This window comes from Zootermopsis nevadensis, unplaced genomic scaffold, assembly GCF_977971745.1.
Source record: "Zootermopsis nevadensis isolate Lab colony 2312 unplaced genomic scaffold, Znev_1.0 Znev_ptg000012l, whole genome shotgun sequence".
In the NCBI taxonomy this organism is placed as follows: Eukaryota; Metazoa; Arthropoda; class Insecta; order Blattodea; family Termopsidae; genus Zootermopsis; species Zootermopsis nevadensis.
In genome coordinates, this window is record NW_028259144.1 from 10,984,811 (window position 1) to 11,006,295 (window position 21,485).

Below are 21,485 nucleotides of genomic sequence, written 5' to 3' on the forward strand. Positions count from 1 at the left end.
GCCACAGATCTCTGTATAGAGTTCTGAACCAAATATTACTAATGACCAATTTTACTTAGTTTATTACTATGTCTCCGCCTAGTGACAATGCCATGCATTAGATTTTTCAAGACAAGGCAGATCAGGGGCGAGAAAGAAACAGAAAACACTGTACGAAAACAAATAAGATTATCAATTCGTATATATCCTAGTCGTCCTATCTTAATTGAACTATTTGAAGTAAAAGTGAAATTTATAATTTTCTCCTACAACGTCTTCCAACTACTTTTGGTCATCCTCTATCATGTGCTTGCATTTATTTCTTACTTCGCTGGACGATCTGTAGATTCTACAGCTGCAGTGACGGCGTCTAAACAGGGGGTTTATTTAGCAGCTGAAACGCCAGGGACATGATGTTTCAGTGGGCGAGGGTGGATACTCAAGGGTTTAGCTGCTACGTGGAGAGTATAACACAAAATTTAATCTTGGCAGTGGCATTCGGTCATTCTTCTTGTTCTCGGACTGCGTCTGTCTCCCCGACCCAATCTGTCCACCTCGCATTATAAATCATGAACAATTCATCATGCGATGTACTCTGCCTGTTGTAAAATATGTACTTGTTGATTTCTTATCCTTTATGCTCTTTCTTCGTTTATAGAGTTTCATGTAACTGGAGTGGTGTGTGATACTCATGGAAATGAGAACTTATTCTCTTATCTGAAATGAATGTGTATTTACAAGAAATCTACCTGCCAGAAGCAGTAGAAATCTTTAAAGTTAAATACTTTTTTATCTTCAGGCTCATTGCTCGAGAAAGGGAACATGTGACACTCCAAACACACGCACGCGCACGCGAAGATTTAACATTGATACATACACACTCTCACAAAACATTTTTATAAAAGCTACCATTAAACATGATTGGGAAATTGATTTATTGTCTCTCTCTGATAGATTAATCTAATATGTATATAATTTTTTTCGCAATACGATCTTAAAACTAACTCCTAATTGAGAAATAATATATGTTTTATTTTCAAAAATATTTGTCTTCTGTATGTGTACTCAGCGGCCATTTTGTGCGCTAAAGTTAACCATTGCCATCAGCTGGGTCTACGTTAACAAAACTTGACTGAAACCTTAAACAGAATATAAACGGAAGGCAATTAAAAATAAAAACATCAACAAATAAAATGATTCTCATGTATCGGCTCATAATAACGGTTAACGGATGACAATTTCAACATAAGAATAAATAAACAATTTTACGAAGATGGCGTTCTTCTTGACTGTAGTGCCGTATAGTCTGGTAGACGTTTACCGACTTTTCAGAGGCCCTTGCTACCTCCAACATCAGGAAGTTCTACAAAAGAATGTTGTTTGTGAGAGGAAACCCGTAAGAAATATGGAATATATTCGATTAAGTTCGGTTACGTTAAATGCTAAATGCCACATGAAAACGGAAACAACTTGAAGTTAAAAATTACAGGCTTAATCAACTAAAATTTCAAGGTCCAAACAAGTCCAGAAATAGACTTCAATTGTTTATAATACCCTATTTTTTCTCAGTCTTTTGTGTGGAAGTAAGTAAAGTAAAAGTAAAGTTTGTCCCACTATACGCCATGTAGGCGTTTAGGGTGAGTGGAGGTATAGCTCCTCTCTTCCTTGACCTCGGCACTAGATGGGGGTGAGTGGTCAGCATCACGCCCCGGCCGGCTTTACCCCCGGGAAAGGACCCCGGTATCCATTGTAGAGGAGGCTGAGTGGGCCCCAGAGCCGGTCTGGACGCAGAGGCTAGAGGAAAAATCCTCTGCCCCCGTTGGGGATCGAATCCCAGTCGTCCAGCCCGTAGCTAGTCACTATACTGACTGAGCTATCCCGGCTCCCTTTGTGTGGAAGTAAAGATGAAAAATGAGAGAAAAGGACAAAATCAGAATTGCGGGCTCTGAAAAGGAATTCTTGCGAAAAACAGGGAAATGCACTTATGTGGACTTCAAAGAAGCGGAGCAATTCTAAAGGAACTTAAATCAAAACCTTTTTCGGACACAATGCTTAATGTCAAACGAACTAGATATTTTACCTTGACGGACTGTAAAGGTATAGGTTTGTAATTTTTAATTACAAATCACATTAATTATAAATACGAATACAACATTTAAAGAGACATTTCGACGATTGCAGCTGGAACGGACGAACACTCTGACACCTTGAATTTTAGATGCCAATTAAGATTGCTTTTATTATTGCTACTTTACTTATTATTTATAATCCTTTTCCTTGTCCATACTATGTGAGTTTCATATTTAATATTTGACTTGTTTCTTTCTTGTTGTTGTTGTTCTTCTTCTCCTCGTTGTCGTATTTTATATACGTATTTTTTTATTCCATGGAGGTCCCCTATATCCACTATTTTACCCGAAACTGCAATCGAAGATGAATTTTTTCAGCCCCTCAGCGTGGATTTAGATGCAAATATCTATTTTACGCACAAAATTTACTTGGAAGGCTTCTGGATGTGATAGATAAGTAAATACATAAAAGCAGAAAATATAGACCTATGTGTACTAAAGCATATTTGTCAAAAATAGAACTACATTATGCTCTATGGTGCGAATTTTAACACTCGTCCATTTACAAACTGAATGAAAATATGGGGGTTATTAACTCATCTGCGGTCTTCATCTTATCATCATCAATGTCATAAATAAATTCAAATTTACAATGAATTCACGCACACCTTTCTACGCGCAATTTAAATACTAATTTTCATTCCTCTTGTTATGTGTTGGTAGACAATAATTTAATATAATAGTCGCCAATGTCTCTGACTTCATTACGTCATTTTTATAGAACTGTCAATTTGTAATAAATTATTTAAAACAACTGTTTGCACATTTTCATCCATTCGTTTTAAAAAGAAACTTGTGCTGCAAGAGATATGCAATGAGTGGGAGATTGGCTGGCTATCAATTGTATGACCTTGTGCTGTTTGGTCAGGGTTATTTTGCACTTCATAAAGCCGTGATAGATTAATATGAAGCAATGACAGGTTAAGTTAAGGATTATCGGCGGAAACGCAAGTAATTACGAAAAAATCTGCTCCATACCCAATTTTGTCAAGGATTTCATTTTAAGTCATCTAGGATTGAACCCCGATCTCCTGTTAGTAGTCGCCGTCTTGCCTCTGCACCTATAGTGAATTCGCCCGTTTCTTCTGTCAAAAAAAATCGGCTTTATAAATAGTTTAAAATTACCAAACTTAAAAAATATTGCTACGTTTTTGTGCAGTTGAATTCGCGGAGGAGAATGTTCCAGAGCTTCGAGAACAGTTTGTAAAGGTTGCTATTGTATGTGAAACAAAGGAGAAACGATCGTCCCAACTGCAGTGACAAGAGCGATTCACATTCAACGAAATAATCACCGTTCGTCGAGCTCTTATTGCATGCAGGTTGTAACTAATCAAACGGAGACACGATCGCTCATTTCCCCTGCAATAGATACATGAACATTATTTTAAGGTACTTTGAAATAGACGACGTCCTGTTTACTTTTTATACATGAAAGTGGATTGTCAATAAACAATATGAAGGAAGGCGTAAGCTGGATTATCGGTGCACTAATGTTTTTGCTCACTGCCTGAAAAATAAAAATTTTCTCTGAAATCCTGTTGACATTTTTAGTTTGTATGAATTTATTATTTTGCACACATTTCAAATTTCATTGGTTTTTCATACAGTTAAAATATATTAAGTGTATTATTTGTATTAATTATAAGCAAAATTAAAAATAACTTATTTTATCGTGTTATTTGTATACAGTTCTCACAAGCTGTAGATGGATTTGACCGTCGCATATCAACACTAAGACAACTTCCCTTTAATAATATACATTATAATTCTCTTAATTAATTCTTCATTAACCTTATATTTTGTTTCTATGGCTTCATAGTAATTAGCATTCATCATGAAATTCGCGTTTATTTTAAAATGTACAGAAGAATCAATGAAGGATGTGGTACCAAATTGGTCTACCGAGTCCAAGCTGTGACCTGAGTCATGTTCAGCTCAGCCTTTAGACCTCATCTGGGGCCAATTGAGCTTCTAATCTGATTGGTCCTTGGACATTTTTCGGGCTAAAGTGGCTTAAGTGTGAGACCGATAACTCACATGAATCCAGAGCCCAGGTTAGACATATTGGAGTTTATATTTGAAACTAAGAAGGCTCTATGGACGCCGTAGGGAAATGAATAATGACGAAATTGGTGGGGGTATAGAGAGGTTAAATAGTATTGTTAATGGCCTAGACATGTATCTAAGTTGAAGGAAACAAACATATACAGGATTAAGTTACTCCTATTTGCTTCGTCTTCATATTCATGTTACACGTTCGTTCGTCTGTCAGCAAGTCTGCATGTTACAATTGAAGAAACGTGAAACACAGTTTCTTGAAATTTTAATGTCGGCCCACCAATTTTTGTTGAATTTGGACGAGAGTAACGAGGACTTGAATATTTACACGCGTTTCTGATTGTGGGAGAGATTGGATGAGGAATCCCCTAATAGGAAAATTCCAGCCAACTTCTAAACTATGTGGACGAATCCCCCGTGACATCATCACTCATCCACGCAGGCACTGACACCAGACAACTCTCATGTCACTGGTGCCAACTGCAGAAGTCAAAAGATCAATTTGAAGGGAACGCTCCAAAATTGATGTGATATGAGTTCATTCACTGTTACAGTGCCCCTTTACAACGTTTGATATGCTTATCTAGCTCCCATATTCCATTTTCATTCTGACGTAAAATTTTCGAGACTGATGTGTGTCATGCAAAACAATCGAATATATTTTTTCACTGCTGTATTACGTATTAATATTACTAATTTATTCTATCCGTACACAATTAAAACTAGTATTGATTATTATGTGGTTACTCCGTTTGGCAGATTATTTGCATTCAGATGGACCGCTTGTAATTTTTCGTCCAACTTCAACTGTTCTGGCTAGTTAAATAATGAGAGACCCCAGTGCTTAATAATTCAGACCATTATATTATTCTTTCTGTTTCTCTCTCTTTGCAGTCAAAGTTCCGCTGTCACTAAAATTACGTGGTCTTCCTAGGAAAACCACGTATTATTTAAAATCTTCCGTGGCTTGTTTGGATAGGGACAGTTAGTATTTGGTCAACTGTATCCTTGTTGGTCTTCTCGGTTGTAACGTCGTATAAACGTGTAAGAAGATTTCAAAGTTCGGGGGAACATATTGCCTGCTCTTCAGGAATGAATGCAAAATTTTTCTCCTTAACGTTGGTTTAAAACTACTTGCAGGTTCCTGCGGCGTTACTGCTGAAAAGTCGAACGACAACTTTACCACTGTGAGAACCTCGAACCTCATTCCATTGAGTAATTAGTCATTACTTAGTCAGTTGTATATGGTAGTTTGTCAGTTAGTCAGTTATAGTACTTGGATGATTGGTTAGTAAGCCACTTACACATTAGTTAATCAATCAAGCAGTTATACATTTTGACCGTTAGTCATTCATTTAGATGGATGCAGTACGTACACTTTTGTTTAGTGTGTAAGTCAGCTGATTAGCGTGAGTCAGTCAGTAATAAATTTCAGTCAGAGTGCTTTAGTAACGAAGTTACTCAAATAAGCAGTTGGGTACATGGATGCTATAGTTCCTTCTTCAGTGATTCCGTCATTTATCCAGATGGGTTTATTGGTTAATTAGTCCCTTAATGGCAGTTAGGAATTTACAGTAGTTGGTAAACTGTTGAAAGCACAGTAACAACTACCTACTTCAACGCGCTGTACCTTCACTTTGCTCGTAGAATATATTTATGAGTTTATAGAATTCTTAGAACAAACAAGAGTGATCATTTCCTTAAACGTCATTACACATTTATCTGTGTTGTAAAACGCACTGTGTTTTTGAGGTAGTAACTAAATTGTGATATATTATTTAGACGAGCTTCTGGCTTTAAAAGGCTGATCAGGCAGACATTTAGCCAATTCAGTAGCTACACAGTAAGTCGGTCACCAAAATTGCCAGACTGTGATATAATTGGGTGTTTCGTTACTTGGTGAGATTTTTCACACCATCTTGCAAGATATATATATTGCATGAGCCTAGTGCCCTGACGGCATCCTCAGATTCGTCCTGCCTCTCCTCTGTGAATGTGTATCAAATCACTCACCGTCATATGTAAAATAAATTGGTAGCGCAGGCCTCACCACTAAAGTGATGTTTGTTGAAGACACGTTTATAGACTTAAGACTGTCACTTTATGAACCCTTAGTACTAGAGTAGACCGTTAATGCAACGTTAGTGGCTCTTGACGACTGAGATTTGCTTCTTTCTTTACAGAAAAAGTCAGCCTCTCCTATGTCTCATTCAAGATGATGGCATGTTTGTATGAAAGTTTAAAATTGTACGATGACTTTATGTGGAAAATTACTTTAGAAAATAGAACAGAGTAGATCGCTTCAGAGACCCTTATATTATCTCAGTTCGCAACTAATTTCCCCACCTTCCATGCAACCTAAAAGTTTACTAATAGTATTCACTAGCCCGTTATTAAAGTGCTGTGAACCAAATGACTCTAATCAACACATTACGCACCCAAGATATGTTATAAAATGTAAGCCCAGGTCTCTTGATTTATCTCCTTCGAGCAGGCTATAAGAACGAAATATTATGCTCATGTCTGAGCTGTCCCACTCGTCATTTATCCCATACTCCTTAATTTGATCACTTAGTAACATTGGGTGTGTTTCAAGCTTGGATTAAATATTTTATTTGTAAGTACAAAAACATTTGTGTTCTGCAGTGTCTCTTCTGGAATGAAATTAAAGTACCTTAAATTCAATCACATTCTAAATGACAGTTTTGTGTTTCTGCATTTTGTTTGTGTCCACTCTCGTGTAGTAAATAAACTGCCCCCTTACTTCTTACCTCTAACACTTTCACTAATTTTATCAATCATCATGTAAATTCAGACCGAAAAATGAATTTTTTAAACAGCTATGTGGTGCGTAGCGTGGAAGGGGTTAAAACAGATTACCACTTCCTCCCACATTTCATCCCGATTACGTAGACAGCATGTTGCAGCAGCTTTCCACCGCAGTAGATACAGTGTCATCATATAACCATCCGTCATAAGCTAATCGCGGGTAGCTGGAGCGGGCAATGGTCCAGCAAATAGACAAATGAGAATATGAGATAAATTGCTGACATCAAGATGTCCATAAGTGATGTACGGTCAATCATCGCACCTCGCTTCATGCATGCTAGCTGGGTCCATCCCCTTTACGAAGAAAGTCTTAGGATCAAGAGCACAAACTTTAACACAAGGCAGTATGTTGGTTGGTACACATCAGAAAGTGTACTATTTTGTATTTTATTTAAATTCGCGTGTAAAACAGATTGACCGAACATTGAAAGTTATTACTGTGAGCAATGCAAGGATAATTCGTGTATCACGCATTGCTTTCTGTGGTGGTACACACCCACACGAAATACTGGCATCTTTTCTTCAGACCATAACAAAGACAGTTAAAATATGTTACAAATGTCGGACAAAACCTCGGAGTGTCTGTTTTTCTAGGTAAGTCAGTGTGTATATTAACGTAGTGTGTCTCGACAAATATTACAGAATAAAACGTTTCTTTGTTGAAGAGTAATATAAACTTTTGCAGCATTATCTTTGAAGATAGTATTAAAAATACGAAATTTATACAAAACCTCTTTGTTACATAACCCAAATAACTATGAAAAAACATCTTCACTGTACTGAAGCCAAACACACCCACAATAAAACCGACCGCCTGACTCGAAAATCCTACCAAACACATACTCCGCCATACCCCAGTTCAGGCGTCGCAACAATCACTTTTAAATTTATTTCTATCACAGTTTCTATCGTCAGAACTTATTTTGATTTTTTGTTGCAGGATGCCAACGTTGCACTAGTACGATGAAGTCATTATATTTGGACAAATCGATTACTTACAAGAGCAGGAGGCATATTTAGATAATTTCAAGAACTTAAATTAACAATGAAGCAATCAGATAATAAAATCGTCTGTTAGCAAAACAAAGACAGCAAGAAGCTTTCATGGAAAAAATATAATTAAAATACAAGGCTGTAACATAATAAGAGAACAGAACACGTGGGAGAACTTAGATATTTAAGAAATGTAAGAGGACCGCATTACAACAGAAAGTGAGAAAATTTCTTTTAAAATCTTTTGAACGAATACATATTGCAAGTACGAGTATATTAATTCATACACCTCCTGAGAAGATCAAGTTAGGATGTATTGTCTGGAGAAAAAAATAGTGTAGGATTTGAGGTTTCCATGGCGGTGAGTTTAAAGATGGCTCTTTTAACTTTTACCAGACTACACGGCGCAGCAACTGTGTGATTAAAGAAGTAACCAGTTACCATACTGTCATATGGACAGAGGACGAAAGAAACAACAGTTATAAAATTCATAAATTAGGAAGTTAATACTTTCCGCTGTATAGAAACAATTAGACAAAAAAATTTTAAAAAATGTGAACATGAGATAAAGTTAACACCTATAACACATTTTTTTGACGTAAATACGTCTATGAGGAAGGGTCATTCGGCAAAAATGTGTTACGAAAAAGGGAAACGAAGGAGTGGAACTTCATCGTTAAGTTACCTAGGAAACGTCATCTGTTTACATTACATTACCTTACCTTACCTTATATTATATTACATTACAATACATTACATTACCTTACATTATATTACATTATAAACCACGGTGGTCTAGCGGTTAGAAGGCTGGCCTTGTAATCCTGGGGTCTCGGGTTCGATTCCCGGCGGTGCCCGAATTTATAACTTGTGTTGGGCAAGGCCGTGGTCTAGGCAACACGGAGTTTTCCTCCGGGGGCTTCCCGGGTTTCTCCGTGGCATCCCAACAATTACTCCATTCACACACAGAAGAAGGCAATGGCAAACCACTTCTGGATCATCTGCCAAGAACGTATATGAACAGGTCCCAGTCCGAGAAGAGGATGGAAGGATCCTGTTCATATGGACCTGTCGTCAGACAGAACACTAAAATAAATAAATAAAATATTACATTACAATATATTATCTTACCTTACATTACCTTACATTATATTACATTACAATACCTTACCTTACCTTACCTTACATTACATTACATTACATTACATTACATTACATTACATTACATTACATTACGTTACATTCAGCTACCACAGACCCATCTTAAGCGTAACTAATTCAAATTAAATAAGCAAAGTCTTAAGCAAACTTATCTCAATTGTAAAGCATGTATAAAGGAAATATTTAGAATAAAGCCAATATATAAACTTCCTTTCCTTATAGACGTATTTACGTCAAATTCTCCGGAACCGTGGTTCCAGTGCCAATTTTTGTTTTTCAAATAAAAATTCACTTTTTTAAGAAATATATTTCCAGTATATAATTTTCATTGCTTGCTATTACCGTCTCCCAACGAGTCACAAGCTTTCCAATTCCGGCCTAATAAAATCTTTTTCGTTTCGATCCAAAATATGCTATTGTAGAGCATATTTTACCTCTTGGAATCTGTTAAATTTCTTGTTATTTAAATTGTTTGCAATGATCTGAACTGTTGATAATCGGATGGCGTCAAGTCCGTTATATGTAGCGGATGATCCAAATGTTTCCAAAACAGTTCCTTTATTTTTTGTTACTTCATTTAACTGACATGAGGATGAGCGTTGTCCTGGTGAAGGACAACTTCTATTGACGAGATGTGGACTTTTTAAGGCATTCTTTTACTCGGTTCAATTGTTTACAGTAAATTTCTGAATTTATGGTTTACTTGGGTTAGAATTGCTTTAAACAGGTTACTGAAGTTAGAATGGAGTTTGGTATTCGCAGGTCTAACAGTAAGGACACCAAGAAAATAATGAAAACAAGGCATTTGAGCCAGTGCGAAAGTTACATTTCCTAAGTTATGAAATCAAGGAGAATAAGACGTCATTGAGTTTTTAAGCGACTCAGAAATATTAAATTTCCAGCGGAGGAAACACTAAACGGCGCAACAACCCAGAAGATAGCCACTTTCAGACTCACCGCCGTGAATGCCTCAAATCCTACATATTTTTATATGCTTTTGTATCACTAATGTAAAGATTATTTTTGAAGATATAAAGAATGCCTTCTATTCGTTTCAGTTGTTATGGTTTTATATTTATTTTTAAAATATTATGTCATGTATATACATGGGCCTATGATGTGGCAACAGTGTAATGAAAAGGTATCGATCTCCTATAGTTGCCGGGGTCCAGATTCGGAGGTTCAGCTTTTCCAAAGAGGTTTCTGTAGCTCACAGATATAACACTCTGCAGTGTGACGAAAAGTGATAGTACGGAATTCAGCCGAGGAAGTTCATGTGCTCTACAGACTTAGCTCGCAGAAGAAAGTGTTGACACCTGCACCTGAAAATGTGTTGCGATATTCGAATGAAATGTTCCCGATTTTCGAATATTTCAGTCCGAACTGACTAAGTAACTAATTAAATTACTAAATAACAGGCTAACTGCTTCTCACCTCCTATGCTATTTATGCTGCTGTACTTTATGAAAGTTCTTTTATCATATATCTACATGTTCTTTGTATGAATTCTGCATTGTGATTCGTGTTTCTCGTATTACTCTATTTTGTTCAAAATTTTTATTGCGTAGTGTGTGAAGTACTTAAAGAACAGAAATTATTTTTCATAAATGTGAAGTGATCAATCAATTTCACGTGCAGATTAATTAAAAATTGACAATTTTATTTGTGAGTAGAAGCATTTGTTTAAAAGTCGTTTAAAGATAGTGCAATCTAAATGTTATATATATTTCTATTTACAAAGAATTGAAATGTGAAATGAATGTAGACTAGTGGTAAGGAACAGCGTTGTCTATCAATCACCACAGTGGAGAATGATTATTCTGCCATAAAGGTACCAGAATATTGTCACAGTATTTTAAAATCACATTAGACAACCACGTTTTTATAACGTCCATATCTCTGTAAAAGAATGTGGACGAGATTGCATTTTGTCTGAGCGGGCCACAAAAATTAGTATTAGGATATTATCAGTCACACTAGGTAAAATACTTTTAACAGTATCTCGTGACTAACCACGTCACGAAGAAGGCTTTAGACTGAGGGTTCTAACGGTCAACATATGCTTAATTCAATTAATATTCCTTTGATGGGAGGCTGGTCGTTGTAGGGGAGAGAAAAGTCCTGTCTCCTTCATGTAACTCAATTCGGTTCTGCAGTACGTAGATAGTCGCTGAATTATTATAATTATCTACCAGAAACCATGGAGCAGAGTAAATCCAGACCACAAGTCTTACAACTGCACTTTCTATACAATCTGCTAGTTCATAATTGTATTCACATGAGATCATCAATGAAACTTTTTCTCAGCCTGTTGAATGCGATTTGATTTTATTTATTTTTTCAAGGTATCCTGACAAGAATTCTGTATGCATATTTTATCTCTCAGATACATGCTACCTGCTTTATCCATTTCATGAAGAGTAGCTTGTAGTCTACGCATTATGAAACTTCTTTGTTTTCTACATCCGCCTCTTGATGCATCTATCTTTGCAGGCTTAAAAGAGTAAATGCGGAAATCTCTCAATTATATTTATGAATATGTGACGGCCAGTAGCTGAGGACTATATGGTTCTGTTGGTGTATTATCGTAACGGATGTAACCCTCCGGCATAATCTCTGACATGCGTTAATTTAATGGAACCACCAATATCGTCGCCACCGACAGACCAAGAATTTCTGACTCAAATTCACTGCAAGGCCGATTTTTGTGACGGCAACAAGCAACTTATGACCATGTTTAGTAACGCAGGTTTTGTAATACAGCACCCCATCTTAGTATATTATGTCTGTGTTACTACGTTGCATCCAGCATTAAAAATACACTAAGCCATCTCCTTTACTTAATGAAATGGTGTGGTCATGTAGGTAGTTACCAATGTTTCTTAGGAAAATATTTATCAATATTCAGATTTCTACCCTGAAGATGTAGGAAATAGAAACCTTCGTGACGTTGATAACCATAAACAAGACTACACGGTCGCATAATCTAAAAGTTCACTTTTCATCACATCTAACGGAGAAATACATAATTCCGAAATGCATATGTCTGTAAACTCATTAATTAATTTCGCCGATTATGAGAAGCTTTGAATATCGAGTGCTCTAGGTAACAACGTATAGAATAAAAAATATATAATAAGAGATGTATAAATATATATATATATATATAATAAATCTATGGTACGTCCCATTGTAACGTATACATTAGGAACAAGACCTCAAAGAACCAAGATTAAACGAATGTGTGAAGCCGTTGAAATTGAAGTTCTAAGAAGAATTGTTGATAAAACAAGGAGAGATCAAGTGTGAAATCAGAATTTTCGACAACTGTGTAATACCCAGTCAATAAATGAATTGGTAACTAAGAGAATAGGAGAATGGGACGCTCACAAAGATCGAATGGAACAGTGCCGTCGAAGAATTTCATACATTCTGCGTCATTGCTGTTGTGTTAGATCTCATGTTTCAAATCAGGAAAACAACATATATTTTTCAAACTGAATTACGTTGGTGTGGATCATGACAAATGGAATAGAACGTTAATATGTTTTAAATTTTTCTTTCAAGGAACTCATACTAGAATTATATGAGTATCAAGGGAAAAAAGCAAAATTAAATACGTTGTTGCTCAGTTCACCTGCGAATTCCGCTAGTAAGTCTAAGAGCATTCAAGCAGCATAGGAATAAACGCCTGCTTGTAAACTTCTGAGTTGTTATCCCTAAACTTGGAGGCAGTACGATCAACAGAAACTTCTGGATGCAGTTAAATACTGTAACAAGATATCAGTGATTACACGAGGGTACTTTAAATTTAAAGATATATGTATTCACTCACACTAATGGCTGTTATTCTTTGTAATTGATGTTATTTTGTTCTTTAAATCCCCCTATTATAACCGTCCTCTTGAACGCTGAACACTACGGTCTATGTCTCTGTATCCGAGCACTGTTGCTTCTGAGCGACCACAGTTTTGTAACTCGTCCTCTCTCTTAATGGACACACACGCAGCCTGGCTTAGTCAGAACTTGGAACTTCGCTCGCTCGTCTCTTTTAACTGGACATTCCCTCTCGATTCCAATGGCCGTCTTTATATACCTAGACCGAACCGCCTCCAAAGTTCTGGAACTTTAAGACTAGCGTAGCGAGGCCAGAGCATACTGCCCCTTTCTGCAGTGTACGAATGTCTGGTGAAGCCTCAAAGAATCGTTTGTCAATGCAGGTTGCGGGGATGGCGACCGGCCTGGTATTTTTGTTTTCAATCACAGGTGCGCAACGGCCCAGATCGCAATGTTTTCTCACATTGATATTGTAACCTCGCTTATTGGTTGAAGAGTGTGTGAGATCTGGTTATGTAAAGTTGGAGTATTAGCACAAAAACAAAATAGCATCAATGTATGTGACAATTAATTGACATATTTACAAGTATTTAGCGAAATAATAGGAGAAAACATTTTCTGACATTCTGTGACATCTCTAATGTGACAAGCACTGTGACAACTGACTTGTACGTGAAATGTACTAATGTCAAGGCCAAAAAGTTATGCAAATATGCCTTAATTCAGAACGAATTTTAATGTGAACTCCGCATAATTTCGCATGCTTATTATTTCAGTTGTAATTATTAAAACAACTCCTTTAAAGGAATAGGTACTATAGCTACTTATGCTGTAAAACTACTTGCATACTTAAGTAATACGAAGTTTCCAAAGTTCAGACATCATCTGGCCGGTAATTAAGTCATGTTAATTAATGTCTTGCTGAACTTCAAAACAGATATTTTGCAGGTCCTTATAAGCGCAAGCTGACACTTAATGGTGGCCGTGTGAACAAGAGTGTCCAAATGCCTATATTTTATAGGTAAAGTAAGTAACTTTGAACATGTGTCTTTGTCTAGCCTATTTTTATAAGTATCCACAATGAAGTATTCAAGCAATTTTTGCAAGAGCTTCTTAGAGAAATTAATGATTATTTTATAATGAAATACTCTTATACACTAAATAGGAAAATTCATTACAGTGTTCATAAGAGCAGGTTATTGGATCATATTCTAATTAAATACATTCATCACTCTCACAATGTTCCTCTGAGATTCAATTTAGTATTATTATTACATTTATGTCCATGCCATCGTACTTATATATTCGTCTTAAAATTAACGAAACTACAATTCTGTACACATTTCACTTTTGCCATGCGTCCTGTAAGACTAGCCAATCCAGTATGTAACTTGAAGTGCAAAATTCCATGAACCCCAGCATTATGTAATTTTCTCGATTACCCATACGTATATGAATTTCTAATTCATCACAGCCAGTGCCTAGTAACTGACAACTGACGAATAGACGAGTTGAAACAAGTGTTGCTATTCACTCGTGTTGAATAACTCGTCTCTTAGTGAGACGAGCGCCTGTGTTCTCTAGAGCGTCCTGCATGTATTTGTCGGACATATCGTTATCAATGGAGACACCATTCAATGACATCCTCCTTTTGTCACTGTTAGTAACAAGGTATTCATGCTACATTTGTAACTAATGTTACATCGATACAAAGTGGTTCTCGTAAAGTCTGACTTGGCAACCACATTTGTATCCTATTCTCTTCCGCGTTCTATGTATAATTATTAAATTCTTGCAGTTTCGCCCGTTTTCTCTTTATTCATCTTCTATGTTTTATTTGCGCACCTCTTTCTTTCTTGTAGTATTTCACACATATATAGATGTAATTTCTTTCATTATTTAATAATTAATTTGGTACGATCGAACTAATAAGTGGCAGATCAGAAATACTGCAACCTCCAACGATGTTGAAGGAGCTCAAATTTATGACAAACTTTGCCACAAATGGTAACACGAATTTCTTATATACTATGAAAAAAATTGTCATTGCCTGAGAAGTGATGAAAATGGAGGCAGTCTTTTCCTTCGAAACGTTGGTATACACAATGAAGCGCCGCTTTGCAAAAGACAAGACCAACATTGACTGATCTGAGCTGTTTGAAAAGCGCCATTGGAAATGTACGAATATTAAGCTGTGTCACGAAGAGTTACGTATGTGATATCACTTATTTTGGAAAGGAACCATCATGTTGAGACCATATAACAAGAAGCTGTCAGTTGGTGCTAACATAAAACTCTGTCTACATGTGGTAACATGGAGGTGACGTATTTGCACACAAAATTAGGATGCGAATAGAATCAAGCTTACCGAATTTCATCTTATTTTGGTCAAGAAGTCAAGCAAATAAATGAATGATCTTTTTTGGCCTAAATTGTGAATGCTTGTACTCATTAGTCAGTAATAGACGTCGAGATATTTGCAAGTAATAAATATATATATTAAACAGAAACAAAATAAACAGAACCAATCTATAATATATATATAAATGATCAATCCAAACATATTTCCTATTGCGAAATTATCAAAGGAAACTCTGTTTTTGCTAGAAATGTATAAAAACCAGCTTGTCTTTGGCAGCAATAACGCACCTACTTGAAGGATTTTGTCTTAATGCACTGCTCACGCCTAAAGCAGAAATTTCTCTTGCTTTTCTTGTAGATACAATAATACCAGCAGGGTCCGTGATGAAATAAAACTCTATTTTGATCTTGAAAATATTAATAAGATGTTCGTCTGTAATAAATGGTTATAAAATTTAAACAAATTCAAATTAAACCATAATTAAACCACATATAAAAATAAATGGTATAATAGAACAGACTAGCAATTAATTTATACCTTTTATATTTCACTGGAGTCAGTCGACCTATATTTGTTCCATACGACAGAAGCAAGATTTAGCTTTAACCTTAATAAATATTTCATAAAACAGCTACTAAAGAAGTTAAATTATTTGTAATATTACTCAAACGAAACGCAGATGTACTTAGTGCTTAAAAATGGACAAAATCAAAATGGAAATAAAAATATTATTTTTTATCTAACATAACACCAAGATTTTTATATAGTCAGATTGAAGAATTAAAGCGTCATTGGAATTGTAATGGATATTAAGTTTCATACAGTTTTCAAAACGCCAGTATTGTAAAGAATCAGTATCAGCTTATAGAGCTTTGCGGTCTTCAACAGAATATGTCTGGATGAATTTTCAGATAACGGCATGTGGGAGAAGAATGTAATAATTAATTTTATCATAAAGAACGTCAATAAAATTATTAAACAAAATAGATCCAAAGGTAAAACCTTGTAGTACTTCGGACGTTACGGAAAAGGAAGAAGATAACTTTTTGAAGATACGAGGGAAGGAAGATCTAAAGTAGTTTTCGTAGCGCCTAACGTTACATGTAGATAGTTCAAAACTATTAAGCTTTATCCAATAAAACATAATGAGGAGCTTGTCGAAGGTGGGACTAACAAGATGAAAAACGATAATGAAACTCGCTCTGTACACAATCATGTGGAATAATTTGTTCAAGATAGTTACTAGGTAGGTAAAGTAGATATTTATTTAACAATATCAAACAGCTTTAAGTGAAGCTTAGATTTAAAAACAAAAAGGATGAACCTGTGTACTTACAAGGGCTCTGCTGCCTTCCTTTAAAATAGGTAAAACAGCCTACTTTTCCAAAATATGCAAAGGTTGATATTGCGACTTGTTGGATAAATTCTTCGGAATGTCATTTTATAAATATTTTATAATATTATATAGACCTAAGAATTTCCTGTGGACCGTCGAAATTCGTCGAACGAAGACGACTAATTGTTTGAGTAGCACTCAATCAAAAATACGTGGGTAATCAGAAAATGAGAACAAGTGGAGTCAGAGTTGCTTGAAATATTAATTACCTGGGAATATTAAAAATGGAGATAAAGTGACCATCGAAGACTTCTGTAGCAGATTGGTGCTACGTGATGATTATGTGTCCAAATTCAATTAAAGCAACAAAATTCCCCGTTACCATAATTATGAAAAGAACTGAGGATTTTTCCTCTAGCCTCTGCGTCCAGACCGGCTCTGGGGCCTACTCAGCCTCCTCTACAATGGGTACCGGGGTCCTTTCCCGGGGGTAAAGCCGGCCGGGGCGTGATTCTGACCACTCACCCCCATCTAGTGCCGAGGTCAAGGAAGAGAGGAGCTATACCTCCACTCACCCCATACGCCTACATGGCGTATAGTGGGACAAACTTTACTTTACTTTACTTTACTGAATAAACCATGTTGACAATCGAAGGTTAGCTTAAAATCAAGGCAAAGTAGGGAGGATATTCTTCGTTTCTTAAAATAAGAGCTTTAATATTGGAATGAAGAAGATTGGAAGTAAATTTGTAAATCGATGTATTCTAGCTGAGAAAGCATTGCTCCTCTGTCCGGTCGAGTTCATAAAGATATGGAATAAAGCAAAGTTATTGGACTTAGTTTTAAGCACGTTTAAAGGCAAAAATGTTAAATTGTTCTTCTAATGATTTTGTGATATACTTTGTCATGCTGCTTCAAGATTAAAGCGTGATACATTTAAATATATACGTCCAGCTTTCTTTGCGATAAGTAGAAGCATGGTAGTATTTATTACTCAAAACGCCATTTCATACAGTTAACCGTGGCATGGTTAGTAATCATATGCACAGGACGTCAATTTTCGTGCTTGAATGTCGCTAAAATAAATCCTTTGTTAGCAGATCCCTGATTTAATTTTTCATCCTGCGTTTTATTTAGGGACTGTGATGCTAAATTATTCACATTGGCATAATCGATAGTGTATTTTTGTTGAGGAACCACGATTCACAAATTTACGACACAGTCCCACTCTGTTCATTTGCTGTATCTGTTAAAGCTTAATAAGATCAGTTGCACAAACACCATTGGAACGAAACGTCTCGAACTGTGCACACAGCGCATCAAAACATATCCGATTTCTGGAGAAATGTTTTTTCGGACGTCCGAAGAAGACGACGAACGGGTTTTCACTGGAATATCGTCGTTCAGTTACAAGCGTGGGATTTGAACGCAGAAAACATAATTAAATTTGAGCCCCTCAATCGGTCTAGTATTGATATACAGTGTAGCTGGTCCGTACACAGCGTACGTGAAATTTGGAAACACACGGCAATATATATATATATATTTGTTTTTCATAAAGTCTTTCGAACATCAGAAACACGTATCGTTGCTAGTTGCTATTATGCCACAGGGGTTAGTATATTTCCAGCAACACACAACTAGCACACCATTGACGCAGCACAAGCGAGAGTGCAGCACAAACACATCCGTACAACGAGATAGATAATCAGCTAATCACTTATCTAATAATCAATTAATAATTTAAATCAGTAAACAATACTAACGATAACAGCTTTGTAGCGTTCATAATAAATAGGTCATCTATTGAACTGAACAGACGAACACGAATGTTTTTAAACACTCAAAGAAATTTACAATAATTCTGTACTTACTCCAGATCTAGAGAAAAGGATATTTGCTTTGAGTACAGAACTCCGCAACTAATAAATTCAAATCTTTAAAACTTCTTCCGAAACAATACCAATAAACATCCTACCTGAACCACAACAGTGTTATACACACAGGTGCAATAACATGTCGTGTTTACTGAACACACAAACCAACTACGTGCTGATATATCGGAGTTTGGTTCCTGGCAGAACAGTCATATTTACCATTGTCGCCACGTCTAGATTGGCTCTTTGATACAACAAACCTCCTAATAGACGACCCGGTCTCTGGGCATGAAATGGTTGGATCGTGAGGTGAACTGTTTTCAATATCGAGGTCATTAAGCATGGACAGCTCTTCTACAGCGTGACGCATATTCACTATGAAAATTTACCTTAACATTCCAGTATGTCGTCAAAACATCAGTTGTTTATAAAGCTGTGCTAGAAACACATAACAATTTTTAAAATGAAATAACTTTTCAAAACAACGCGAAAAACTTTATTAGCACAGATAAGTAGTTTTACATTTCCGTGGTGAATTTATCTTAAGTATCACAGTTTGAATAGGACACTTTGTAAGTGACCTCCATTTCGTTTAACGCACACACAGTCGAGACGGCAAAGATGTCATAACACGTCGTAGTATTTTGCTACGTTTTCCTAGAATGCTCTTCTGAATTCGCCGTTTTAACTCATCAATGTTGACAGGACGTGTCCGCTTTATTTTGCATTTCGTGTGGCTCCAAAGAAAGAAAACTGATACCGAATGATCAGGCGATCGGGCGGGCCATTTGATGTCCCCGAAACGAGAATTGTGTCTGTGTGGAAGCATCTCGCTGAGAACTGTCATGCATATCCGCGATGTGTGAGAAGTTACTCCATCTTGCTGAAATCACAGCAGAATATGATGACGACGATGTAACACATTTTGCAAAAGTGTTTCCAACATGATCTTACGCCGCTCAGACTTGACAGTTTTAGCAAGCCCCTCCTCATTTTCTAAACATAGGGACCAAAACTGCCATCGGAATTTACCGCATACCACACTGATACTTTTTCACTGTGCAGATTATGTTGGCGAAATTCACGCTTGTTGTTTGGTGCCCAATACGGAAAATTATGTTCAATCACACAAGTATAAAGCAATATAAAGTAATGAAATGTACACTGATGCGTTCACCAGGTCACGATTACTATTCACCAAATCCAAGAATTTATTGCAAAAGAGAAGTCGTTTCTCCTTGTCCTGTTCACTAAGTGCCTGGACAACTTAGATTTTTTACAGATGATAATGAAAATCGTTAAACAGAATTCAGCAAACACTAACCTCCATTAAATGAAGCGGCGAGCTAACCAATCCGGACTTTGCAGTATGGAGCCCTTACTCGGTTCATATTGTCAGATGTATGAACCGAACGTGGACGTCCTGGTGGTTTATGATCAATCACTGATCCATTTTGATGCCATTTCAACACCCACAATAGCAGAGAATTTCGACTAGGTGCATTACGTCTTTGAAACCGCAGTCGGAATCTGCTCTGCATAGCAGTAATTGACTCTGCTTTGATAAACAACTCTATTGCTGCAATTCGCTCTTGCACTGCACCATTTTAACTGAACACCAAACAACTCTGGCCGATAACTGCCAGTAATGAAGCGCCGCATATCGGCAAGTGAATTTATTACGTTTTAATAGTCGTCAGATATTTCTGACGCAACCTGTACAAGTGCACAAATAAATCTACGTTATGGTTGAAACATTCGGTGGCTGTATATGACGTGGTTCTTATATAGTCTGACGTACAAATTTTTCCTGGATTGTCAGAAAATAGTTCTGTCTCGACGCAAATTTCGCTGTGATAAGTAACATGTTTCCGGCCATTCAGATTGCAATAAATTTTATGGTACATGTCTTGTGATTTTCTCTCTACATCGACAACTTTTCATTCCACATCTTGCAACGACATATAAAGGAATAAGGCAGAAAAATGCCATGAAAAATTAGTCTTTTTCGTTATACACAAACACACACACACTTAGGACTTATAATGAGGTGACAGAAGCGTATCACCTTGCTCCAAATACAAGTGTCGATAGAGTTTTGTAATATTTCTTTGTCACTGAAGATAAATGAACCTTAGTTGTTTATCATAACGTAAACGTACATAAAATGTAGAAAGAAAGGAACAGTTCAAGGAAGATGATTACGTTTCAATTGGACCGAATTCACAGCAAACGAAGACGGGACAAAATACTGCCATGGAAAAGTACAATAAATACATAAACCATAAATAAAGACACAATTTATTAAACAAATCCTTAGAAGAGTTCTTTTTTTATCTATATAAGACGGGGAGGATATCGTAGTTTAAAACTCAGCCTTACATTTAAAGGGAACACAGTTAGAATACTTCGGAGTTTCATACCTTGTATATTTCGTTGACCGAACATTTATATTTAAATGTGAATTTTATGGTATACCTTTTATTCAAACTCACTTTTGCTTCGTTATGTAATAGTCGCTTTCCATAAATGACGGGTGGATTTGTGGATAATAATTTACATTTTCATGAAGGAGGCAATTTCTGTTCAAAAGTCTAGTCATCGCCAAAAATATGAATCCCAAGAAAATGGAGGCAAAGATTTCCTTATAGTGTGCTAGTTCTCTTCACTCATGTCCCTTAAAGACAGAGACAGTTTAGGAGATTACAGCAAGCATCGTTAAGTTTTCACAAATTTAATTGTAGACAAGCACTGAACTGGTTGTATAGAATAAAGTATTTCTTGAGGACCTCATGATCACTCAGAAAGAAAGTTTATTGCCGTATCCTGCCCCTTTAATATGCGTCTTGATTCGCGTATTGCTTTTCTGTGTAGCTTTAGTTCTACCCACTGGTTTCTCCCTTTCAGGTTTTCAGACTAAAAAT

The 21,485-nt window shown here is 36.3% G+C and overlaps 1 protein-coding gene and 1 long non-coding RNA gene across 2 annotated transcripts in view; one reads left to right on the top strand and one right to left on the bottom strand.

Annotated features, from left to right (window-relative positions):
• The window catches only part of Octalpha2R (alpha2-adrenergic-like octopamine receptor), a 492,102-nt gene that overhangs the window by 164,133 nt on the left and 306,484 nt on the right, over positions 1–21,485 (top strand). The window lies entirely within an intron of this gene.
• On the bottom strand, positions 19,035–20,214 carry LOC147873985 (uncharacterized). Its single transcript, XR_015534940.1, has 2 exons — positions 19,886–20,214; positions 19,035–19,444 (listed from the first exon to the last, which is right to left on the bottom strand). It is a non-coding gene; the product is annotated as an uncharacterized LOC147873985 (long non-coding RNA).